This window comes from Anabrus simplex, chromosome 7 (assembly GCF_040414725.1).
Source record: "Anabrus simplex isolate iqAnaSimp1 chromosome 7, ASM4041472v1, whole genome shotgun sequence".
Lineage (NCBI taxonomy): Eukaryota > Metazoa > Arthropoda > Insecta > Orthoptera > Tettigoniidae > Anabrus > Anabrus simplex.
This window is the reverse complement of record NC_090271.1, coordinates 55796328-55808947: the sequence shown is the minus strand read 5'-3', so window position 1 is coordinate 55808947 and position 12620 is coordinate 55796328.

Genomic DNA, 12620 nt, shown 5'->3' with positions numbered 1-12620 from the left:
GATAACTGCCACTTCAAATGGTGCTGAAATATCTCGCAAATATTTGTGGAGATGCGGGGAGCGTGGATAGCAATAGTTAACTCCCAATGATGCATTAGAGGTCTGTCAGAGAATTGTGCTGTCAGACGAGATTATATTCACATCAGACATTAGGTAAAGAAAGAATAGCAAACCTTAAATTAAGATGAATATGGAGCCAACACATAGATCATTACGTAGTGTAGTGAAGCAGTAATTATCTCCTATGATAAAAGATGTTCTTTTCATGTAGGATTAAGTATGATCGAACTTCGACTCCTTGGTTGAATGATGAGTGTACAAGGCTTTGGTTCCTGGAGACCCGGGTTCAATTCCCGAGTGGGCCGATGATTTAAACCACGTTTTGTTACTTCCTCTATATCGGGGACTTGGTACTTCTGATCGTCCTAATGCATGTCTTTATTTATTTATTTATTTATTTATTTATTTATTTATTTATTTATTTATCTATTTATTTAATATATTTACTGTCCAGAATCGATTTTTCCCTCGGACTCAGCGAGGGATCCATCTCTACATTTGGTTGGAGATGAAACTGGGAGGAGGAATAGTATCTCTCCCAGGCGGCCTCGCCTGCTATGCTGAACACCTTGTGGGGAATGGAAAGTTTGGAAGGGATAGGCAAGAAAAAGGGTCCGGGCGAGTTGGCCGTGCGGTTAGGGGCGCGCGGCTGTGAGCTTGCATCCGGGAGATAGTGGGTTTGAATCCCACTGTTGGCAGCCCTGAAGACAGTTTTCCGTGGTTTCCCATTTTCACACCAGGCAAATGCTGGGGCTGTACCTTAATTAAGGCCACGGCCGCTTCCTTCCCACTCCTAGGCTTTTCCTATCCCATCGTCGCCATAAGACCTATCTGTGTCGGTGCGACGTAAAGCCACTAAAAAAAGAAAAAAAGAAAAAGGGAATGAAGAAGCCGTGGTCTTTAGTTAGATACCATACCGGCATTGACCTGAGAAAGAAGTGGGAAACCACGAAAACAACTTCGAGGATGGCTGAGGTGGGAATCGAAGTCCCCTCTACTGATTTGACCTACCAGAGGCTACTTTTATAAATGCCCACAAAATAAATTTCAACGCATGGCATGCCACGACCAACAGCTATTTTTAAAAGTAGTTGTTAGTGAACTTGAGTTCTCTTTAACGTTATAAACATGTGTACATGTTGGTGTAGGTCGTCTTAAGGAGGGTTTGTTTCAAATGTATAGTTTTCTTTAGTAACACACCACCCCCTGGCTTCGGTGTACGAGGAAAGTATTCTTACATTTATCGCCGCTACATGCTGGTACAAACAGACGGTGAAGTTTACTGGAGACTCAGAAACAACTGTTTAAATCTTGAAAACCTATTTAAGTCTGAACGTAGCTTACCTGTTCTTTGAGCTCCTCCGCTTCTGTTTTTATCTGAGTAGAGTTACCTTGTGGCAAATTAGGAAAAAGAAAGATCCTGGATTGCTTTGTAGGACGAAGCAGACCAATACAAAGAGCAGATGAGGCCAAGTTAATTTCGCTAGAGATACCGTTGATAGCCGAGAGAGCGGGACAGGTCTTATCTTCATCTGCCTTTTTTCCCAGCGAGATTTTTTGTGCCAAGTTAAACATACAGTAGTATTTGACTCCACTCTAGTGCTGTCTTCTCATCAGATGAAGGGAAATATAAAATTCTAACATCAATGGTGTCTGTAGGTAGCCCTAATTTAATAGAATAAACGTCATTTTGAATCCGAATTTTGGTAACAGACTGTGGCATGAGTACCCCTACTGGTGAGCGTGAGGATTTTAAGGGGTACACGAGCAATTTTCTAGGCAAAATGAGAAGAAATACAAAGGAAACGAAGATATTTACTTGGTTTAAATTTAATACGTCACAACGCTTTTTTTCGGAATTGTAACTTTATTTAACATGATAATAGACAATATTTAACCATTTAGTAAGTGTTTGAGGTGGGCGTAACTTTTCGTAATTGGATTACCTCTGCTCATGTTGGCTATCTTGTAAGCTTGGTTGCAGAGACTCTAAGAATTTCCTCATATTAATGACCACACAAAAAATGTATAGCCTCTATTTCAACTTAATATCTATGCCCGAGTGGGTTTCAACCATGAAGTTCCAAAATAAAAGTGCAGAAAAAAGCAAAAATTTGAACGATTGAAAGTTTCTTTGTCAAAAACCAGACATGAGGAAGCTTTGATGATTCATAATGAGTGGAAAATGTTAGGTTTAAAACTAGTTTTTATTAATTATTATTTGATATTGAGCACAACACCTCCCTCCATGGCTCAAAAGGCAGCGCCTCAACCTCTCGCCCTTGGGTTCCGTGGTTCATATCCCAGTCATTCCACTTGATATTTGTACTGGACAAAGCAGAGGTGGGAGAAGATTTCCTCCCGATTCTCCGGTTTTCCCTGTCATTTTACATTCCAGCGACACGCTCCAATTTAATTAAATTTCATGTGTCAGGAATTAACCATTTCCCCAGCGGAGTGCGAGAGGCTTCGGCAGCCGGCACAGTTCCTATCCTCGCCACTAAGCGGGGGCTTCATTCATTCCACTGATGACCCAGTCGAATGACTGGAAACAGTCTGTGAATTTTCCATTTAGCATAATACAAAACCATCTTTAAACTTTCTTAGAAACAGTTTTATTCTATTATCATTGCTTAATACTTGATACAGACACAACTCATAAAAAACAGCTGTGATATGTATTCCATTACACGATCTTGTTTTCACGCTGTTCGGGATCTATTAAAAACTGACCTGATTAGTTGTCACTCGTGGTAATTAAACCTGTCGTTTTGGAAAAGGTTATCACGCGGGTATATTAAACTTTATGAATATGGGGTTATTATTGTTTGAGTCATCAGTCCACAGATTGGTTTGATGCAGCTCTCCATGCCACCTTACCCTGTGCTAACCTTTTCATGTTTACGTAATTACTTCATCCTACATTTGTTCTAATTTGTTTGTCATATTCACACCTTGGTCTACCCATACATTCTTATCGCCTACACTTCCCTCAAAAAACCCAACTGAACAAGTCCTGGGTGTCTAAAGATGTGTCCTATCATTATATCCCTTTCTCTAGTCAAATTTAGCCGAATCGATCTCCTCTCACCATTTCCATTCGGTATATATTAATCTGTGATTCTTTATACACATTCTCCTGCAACACCACATTTCAAAAGTTCCTACTCCCTTTCATTCTGAGCTAGATATCATCCACATTTTACTCCCTTAAGTGCCACGATCCAGATGAAAGTTTTCAAAAACATCTGCCTAATTCCTATATCAATGTCGAAGTGAGCAAATATTTTAAGAAAGGCCTTCTTGTGCTAGTCTACATTTTATGTCCTCCTTACTTCTGCCATCCTTAGTTATTTCACTACCGAGCTCGATAGCTGCAGCCACTTAAGTGCGGCTAGTATACAGTAATCCGGTGATAGTGGGTTCGAACCCCACTGTCGGCAGGCCTGACGATGTTTTACTGTCGTTTCCCATTCTTACACCAGTCAAATGTGAGGCTGTACCTTAATTAAGGTCACGGTCGCTTCCTTCCCACTCCTAGGCCTTTCCTACCCCATCGTCGCCATAAGACCTACCTGTGTCGATGCGACGTAAAACAAATTGTAAAAAAAACTTTATCATTTGGACATGCAGTGCTCATTTTGTTTTCCTTTCCAAATTTCTCAAATATATCCCCGACAACCTTATAAGATAAGATGGAAGATCAGTACTGATATCTTACGACTTAGGTGCACCCACTTGTTTCCACTACCTCTACTAAATTTTTCATTCCGTCGCTGAAGGGGACGGTGTTCCTCCTAGTTGGTAACGCCGTTTGTCGGGCCAGGGAGAAGTTCGAAGAAGGTGAGAGGGTTGGCGGCCGTGGCCTGTTCTCGGAATTGTCCCGGCATTCGACTTAGTGCAGGAGAATGGCAATCCATCGGAATACCACTCTCAGAATAGCCGATGTTGGGAACCCCCGCCGTCTCCCTAATGTAAAGGCGAATGCCATGGCAGAACCACACCTCCTCTGCTCGGTTGGTCAGTCCGGAGTTCAGAGCTGTCGGACTACGGACCACTTGTAGGCCGAATCCTTTTCTGCAACCGCCGACCCACACTGTTCCTACTGTTCCGTTTCTGGCACACTTATCTCAGCAACTTGTAGTTATAAGGATTCAGTGTTTCTTCAATTATATAAGTTGCCTTTGTATGAAATATCAACCATCATATACAAAGTTAACTATAAGAAGTGATCAAGAAGTTTCCATTTACATGCGTTGCTCCTGCAGGTATGCAACGTAGTGCGACTCCGATGCGGGTATATAAGCACGGATATGTAGCAGTCGTGTCGTGGCGAGGGGTGTGCCTTAAATGCGGCCACGTGAACTATGCTGACGTTATTACCAAATGCGTCCAAACAGGACCAACGTGCTATTATTCTGTTCTTGGCTGCCGAAGGACAAACACCGAATGACATCCATCGGAAAATGAAGACTGTGTATGGGGCAGCATATCTGTGGAAAACCACAGCTTTCGAATGGTGCACAAACTTCCATGCGGGTCGCGTTTCGACACAAGACGTCAGTTGATCTGGGAGGCCAACCTCATCTATTAGGGACGACAATAATCGGGTGGTGGATGTGGCGATTATGGAGAGTATCCACCCTACAGTCCTGATCTCTCCCCATGCGATAATCACGCCTTCGGTCCCCTCAGAAAGGCCTTGAAGAGCAGACGCTTCATGTAGGACGAGAATGGGTGTTTAGGAACTTCTTAACGAGCAGAACACGGTGTTTTACCACACGGGGGATTTTCAGCCTGGTGCATCGGTGGAATTAGCACCTCACTGCTCATGGTGATTTTGTCCGATTGGCATCCTGGTTCAGGACTGTACGGCCGTCGAACGGAAACATTTTGCTTGCCCCTTACAGTACTGCAAGAATTAGCACTTGATTGTTAAAATATATTACAACAATAATGCTTCTCTTGCTGTCATTGTGTAGAATATCAAGATATTTATCAACTCACTGCTTCAAAGAAATGTGATTAGAATAATTTAAAAAATATTTCCGTTATTTTGACAAGTATGGAAGCTTTGCGTTTACATACTCAGATAATTCACAACTGTTGAAAATGAGTTTCTCAAACGTTTATTTCTACATTCTGTCTTCGAAACACTAGAATAAAACGGGTTAGAACAGTTGTGATTTGAATTGATTGGCTTCCTAGAAAGTGGGAACATCCCCTTTCTACTTTACGTGGAATACGAATTTCCACTGTATACAAATAATTTCTCCGAATTATTCCCCTCACAACTACATTTCAGTTATTCTTCTCTGTCTATAAACTCCGTAAATTAGATGTTATACGAGCCTTGCATGTTGAGTAACCATCGAAGGCTTATAAGTTTTTGATCACTTCCTGTCAAGGAGATATTATGAGACCGCATTCATCAATCTGCCGCCTCATGTTTCTCATGCGGTCGCGGTGGGGGTAATTTATCACCGCTGGAGCGTACAATAGACATTCATCTTACAGGTACTGTTCACGAGCTGTGCAGGAATACTGTCACCTCTTGAGGAATCATTTGCCATACTGAATCCAGTGGAGCACTTATTCTGTGTAAAGTTACACGTGTTTTGAAACTGCGCATTTAATATTACATGCCCGTACGGACCAGATAAAATCAAACCAAATCAAAATATCTTTCTTTCCAAATAAGGTGTCTACCTCGGTGGCAAATGGTACACTAAAATTGATTATTTTCAAGCGCTAAATTTTACATTAACAAGAGAAGAAGAATAATTTCCTACAATACAATATTATGCAATTTACACTAACATTTTTTGTATTAATCACACAGCTCATCCTTAATAAATTTATATTGTTTACAAAATTCTACTTATGATATGTCCTGTACTTACAAACATAGTCAACTCATATACAGTATGTGAAATTATTCAAATAATACTATGCAACTGGTATAAGATTAAAATTTACATTGCATTTATTTATTTATTGTTCACCCATTTTGGAACTTAAGTAGCATAACGACCTGCTGCGTCTTAACCAAAGCCCCATTTGCCCCCGATTTTCAGAGTTCCTGAAGGGCCTTTACAGCTACCGTAGCGGTCCCAGGGCCCTCGAAGTCCCCACTGTACTTAAACCCTACAGGCAGTCCCCTATTTTGGCTGTCCAAACTCCATAGACCAGGGGATGGAATTCATTTATTCACACATTTTTTTACAATAACCTGCACTGGTCGAATTCCCTCTAACATTTCATTTATTTTCTCTGTTGCTGTTTAGTCTATTCTTGAATATCTGTAAAGATTTTGGAAAAGGAGCAAACACTACCCCTGGTAAACTGTTCCACTCCTTCACGCTCTTCCCAATGAATGAAAATATACCCCAATCGCTTCTAATTTAATACTTGTGGTCAGTTCTGCCGATATACTTATTTTCCAATTCAAGCCTCTCACAGATTTCTCCCCATGCTGTATAGGCTCTATATAATCCTATAAGTCTAGTTTTCTCCCTTCACGTACTTAAAGTTTCCCACCCAAGTTCCTCTAACATTTCTGATACACTACTTTTTCTCCTGAAATACCATCTTTCCTCTGCACACACATATTTTTTAAAATTAGGTATTCTTGGTGAGGATCCCAAACACTGTTTGCATATTCCAATAATGAACGAACCATACTTAAGTAACTTTTCTCTTTTAATTCTTTGTTGCATCCTTTAAGTAGCCTCATTATTAGATGTAACGATCTATATGCTTTCCCAACAATGTCATCAACATGACGCTTCCAGTGCAAATTACTTTCAAATCTCACACCTAAGTATTTGCACTTGCCATCTTTTGCGATAACTACCTCATCCAAAGTATATTCAAATTCAGTTTTAAAGCTCCTGTTTGTAAATGTTGTAACAGTTGATTAGCCTCCATTAACCGACATTTTATTTTCTTCAACCCATTGTTGGATACTCTCAAGGTCCCTTTGTAATTCTGAACAATCCTCAGTGTTATTTATTTCCCTATAAACAATTATGTCATCTGCATAATACTTATTTTTGATGATATATTTTTCCCTAAATCATTTGCGTATATTAAGAAAAGTAACGGACCGATTATACTACCCTGTGCAATTCCCTTCCAAACTTTCTCTTCCTGTGATACATTATTTCCTACTTTGACTTTCTGAACTCTTGAATTTAGAAATGCTCTTATCCAACGTGTAACCCTTACGTCCAATCCTTTTCCCTCCAATTTCTTGAATAATGTTCCATATTCCACTTCATCAAAGGCTTTGGAAAGATCTATGGCTATGCAGTCTAACTGGCCTTCTGAAGCCAACTGACCTGATATGTCCTGCTGAAATCCCACCAGCTGTGCCTCACAAGAAAATTTCTTTCTAAATCCATACTGGCTCCTCATGAACCAATTTTTATCATCACATATCCCTCTGATGTACTTTGCTATAAAACTCTCCAGTATTTTACAAACTATATTGGTCAGGCTGATTGGTCTGTAGTTCTCCGGTTTCCTTTTATCATCCTTTCCTTTATAAATTGGCATTATTATAGATTCCTTCCATTCCTGTGGTATTTATGACATAGTCAAAGAGAAATTTTAAATAAGGCATTATGTATCACCCCATTGTCTTCAGCACCTCCCCAGAAATTTAATCACTTCCTGCTGCTTTTCCTTGCTGAAGCAGTTGGATTTTTCTCAAAATATCTTCATTTGTGAATGAGAAGCTTTTGTTCCCCTGTGTGTGTTTACCTATCTATCTTCTGTTTTGGTTTCCAACTCCTGACAATCTTCTACTGAATCTCTGAATTCGCCACTAAATGTATTTGCTTTCTCAGTATCTGTTAAATAGTGTTCACTCCCTTCTCCCACCATAGTAGTAATTTGGATTCCTTTTCCTTTATGATTCCTAATATATGAATACAGCTTTTTCCATTTCCCTTTGTGGTCATTACCCTCTTGAAGTATGCCATTCATATAATTCTCTTTTGTTTCCTTTTTCACTCTATTCAGTTCCCTCATTAGATGTTTTCTAGTTTCTCTACTCTCGCCACCCTCTTTGATTTTCCTGTTTACTATTCTACATTTTTTAAAAAATTTCCTTATTTTCCTTGTATAATAAACAGGGTCTGAGGTCATTTTACCCTTCTTTACAGGTACAAATCTCTTCTATCCTTCACAAATGATTCCTTTAAATTTAGCCCAAAGTGTATCCACACATTTGAGTACATACTACATATTCAGTCCGCCTCTGTGGTGTAGTGGTTAATGTGGTTAGCTGCCACCCCCGGAGGCCCTGGTATTTATTCCTACCTATGCCACGGAATTTGAAAAGTGATACGAGGGCAGGAACGGGATACAGTCAGCCTCTGGATGTAGTGGTTGTGGTGGGAGGTCGATTCCCTCCTCAGCCATCCTCGAAGTGGTTTTCCGTGGTTTCCCAATTCTCCTCCAGGCAAATGTAGGGATGGTACCTAACTTACGGCCACGGCCACTTCCTTCCCACTTCCTTGTCTATCCCTTCCCATCTTCCCATCCCACTTAAAGGCCCCTGTTCAGGATGGCAGTTGAGGCAGCCTGGGCTAGGCACTGGTCTTCCTTCCCAGTTGTGTCCCCAACCCAAAGACTCAAGCTCCAGGACACTGCCCTAGAGGTGGTAGAAGTGGGATCCCTTGCTGAGTCCGAGGGAAAAACCAACCCTGGAGGGTAAACGGATTAATACAGAGCAAAGAAAGAAAGAAAGAAAGAAAGAAAGAAAGAAAGAAAGAAAGACTAAATATTCAGGTTATTTCGTCACAAAATGTTACCATTTACTTCAAACAAACAATAATAAAAATTACGTAATTTAGCATCCTACACTATAGTAGGCTTTGGAACGTGTGGAAAGTGGTAATTCTGTTATTTATGGTATTATACTGTATATGGTTACAGTTCAGTATTTGTCTAGTGATTATTTTTTTGAGTGTCCCCGTCTTCTGAGGAGGAGGTATGAGTGTTGTCTCCGTTTCACTCATCTTTAATTAGTGGTTTTATAACATTTCTATCAACAAGTTGTAGCTTATTACGTGAAATGACAGTTTTCATCATACCGTGAACCATTAATTTCATGGAACTTCGAGCCCAGCAATGAAAAGGTCGAGGCGGGAGAGCCAACTGGCAGAGAAGTTGTATAATCCCTTTCTTAATCGTGTGATTCGTACAGTCAATCAGATATGCCATATTTGCACCGAAAAGCCGCACGAATTGCGTTATTTTTTAAGTATATATTCCTTCTCCTCGGAAAGAACAATTATGTTTTGAAATAATGAATTTGTATGATTTTACAAATTAATATGTACAAAATTGTTTGAAGTGAGAATTGTACACTGTTTTAAATGTTATTTTATTTTGAGATGCGGATGGTTGCTGCTGGCTTCAATGATTAAATTTCATTCTGTCTCGGGTATGACGTTAAACTGCGTCCGACCAAGTGAGCACCGGTATAAGGCATGGAGGAGGTACAGGGCACTCTCTTGTCCTTAGGATGATAAATCACTCCTAAAGGCGTATGAACGAACAAGGAATCGTCAACGGCATAGAATGCAGAAGACAACGGGAAACCACTGCATTAAGGATCCTCTGAAACTTGTACTTTCCGGATTAGCCCCGAAATCGGATCCCCGGGGGGGGGGGGTTCTTGTACAAGTGCTCAAAGTAGGAGACGCATTGCAACATGGAATGTTCTATCACTTCTACAATATGGAAAGCTGAAAAACCTAAAGCTTGAGATCGGAAGGATGAGTGTAGATGTCTTAGGAATAGCAGAAGTGAGGTGGCCTGATAATGGAGATATTTGGAGTGGAAATTAAAGAATAATCCACATGGGAGCCATTATGGACAAACCAGGAGAGGGTGGAGTTGGAGTGGTGCTGACGAAGGAAATGGATCACCGAGTTAAAGGATACATTCATCAGAGTGGAAGACTGATGTTAGTGAAATTAGATATTAAACCAAGGGACACCGTAATCATTCAAGTCTACATGCCAACCACTGCCCACAAAGATGAAGAAATGGAAAGAGTGTACTATGATCTGACGGAATCAATTAAAGGTGTTAAAGGAGATGAGAATCTGATAATCCTCGGAGAATGTAATGCTGCTATTGGAGAGGGTGAAGATGGCATGGTTGTGGGAAAATTTGGGCTTGGCACACGCAACGATCGAGCAAACCGTTTGTTGGAATTCTGCGCTTAAAATCAGTTGGTGGTTGCACATACATTATTTCAACACCATGCACAAAGACGTTATACTCGGACAATGCCAGGTGGTAGGGATTGATTTCAAATCGATTACATTTTAGAAAAACCAGCGATTTAGGACACAGCTGAAGGACTGTAGAAGCTGCCCTGGCCCAGATATTGGTAGTGACCACAACATGGTTTTGAGCGAATGTCAACTAAAACTGAAAAATTGAAAATGAAGAACATTTAAAAATGGAATACTGAAGCTCTCAGAGATCAAAACTTTGCTATAGATTTTAAGAAGAAGACAGATTCAGTACTGGCAGAAATATCAGCAATAGACTTAGGAAGTATGGAGAATAAGTGGAATACTTTGAAGGATAGTGTTATAGCAGTACCAACAGATGTTGTGGGAAAGCCGAAAGCACAGAACAGGAAATCCAGGATAACTAATGAAATAATTGAGAAGATAGACACAAGAAGAAAGTTTAAGAACTCTGCAACTGAAGAAGGACAACAACAATACAGGCAATTGAGACATGAAATAAATCCAGAGGCGAAGGCAGCCAGAGAAAAATTTCTGGAATTGCAATGGATGGAAGTAGAAGAACTAGTTAAGAATCATAAATTTGAGCGTTTAGGGTAGTCGAAAGGTTCTTTGGGGACAAGAGGATTAGGTGCAATGGACTGAAGACAGATGATGGAGAACTGCTGTATGAAGATTGTGAAATAGCCTCAAAATGGAAATAATGCATTGAAAATTTATATCGAGGAAATACCTTTTGAAATACTAGAAAATAAAGAGCTAGTAGATAAAGAACACGAGGGAGATAAAATAGTCCTAGATGAATTTAATCAAGCAATGGAAGGGCTGAAAAACGGAAAGGCCTCTGGGATTAACGATACACCAGCAGAGCTGATAAAAGCCACCGGAGACAATGTAAAGAAATCCCTATTTGATCTGATTTGTGAAATGTATAGCACGCGGGACATATACCATCGGACTTTAGGAAGTGTGTCATAGTGTCCATTACAAAGAAATAATCTGCTAATACAAACGATTCCACCTGAGGTGCTCCCACGGCCCCGGCCGGCCCCGGCGCTGTGCTATAGCACCGTCGAAGTGGTGGGGGAAGGAGGGGAAGTGGTAAGGGCAGAACCACAGGTCAAGTCAGCGTGCAGCTTACAAAAACAATATTATTTATGACAATTCTGTAAACACATAAACAAAGAATTTATTCTGTGCATACATTGCGTTTGCCTTAATGTATATTCAGCGTTTAAGTCGATTGTTGACATCGTTTTGCGGCAACTATTTTACCAATATTGGGTATAATCGATTTGGCAGGAGAAATTCTAAGTACAACCTCTAAGACATCAGACAGACAAGTCCTAATTCTACATATATTTAAATTCAGAACTGAAAACATCTGTTCGCATACAAAAGTTGTACCGAACATTGACGTAAATTTCAAGGCAAGTGCATGAAATCTGGGAAATTCTTGTGGATGAAACCTTTGTAAAAGGAAATCAAATCACTGTTGTATTGGTAATAACTGTCCTTTAGGATTGCGTTGCACTGTAGTTTTATCAGCCTTGTTTGAAAATATGATGGTGATTTTTCAGGACGCGCTGAAAATGGGATCAAAAATATTTCAAGTTTAGGTGCCATATCATTCATTTCTTTGAACTGGGCATTGAATTTGTGCTGCAAAGTCTGTAACGTCGTCTGATAGTCTGCAAGATTTTCGTAAGTAGACAAATGTAATGATTTTTATGAAGTAATATTGTCAAAATTTCCGGCTTCAAGCTGACTTTTCAATAACAAACTCTGCATTTTGAAAGTCTTAATTTTATCACACATGGCGCTAATCATTGCGTTTCTCCCTTACAATGAAATATTTATATCATTCAAATAAGACGTTATGTCTGCCAAGAAAGCGAGGTCAACTACTCATTGTTTATTCCGCAAATTTGGTTATGGAGAACCTTTCATCTCCATGAACAGAGCAATTTCTTCAATTATTACTAAGAAGGTTCCTAGCACTTTCGCGCAACTTAACCAGCGCACAATACAATGAAACAGAATGTCGCTACATACTGCCTCGAGATCTTTCAAAAATTCTTTGAACTGCCGATGGTTCAAACCTTGCTTTGTGCAGAAATTTACACATTTTGACACAGTATCCATAACAGATTTAAAGTTGCGAAAGTTTTTTTCACATAATTGTTCTTGATGTAAAATACAATGTACTGCGTGGAGTAGGTGGGGACGGAGGGTAACTGTGCTGCTGAGTGCAGCGCTGGTGCGTCCCAGCACAGAGTG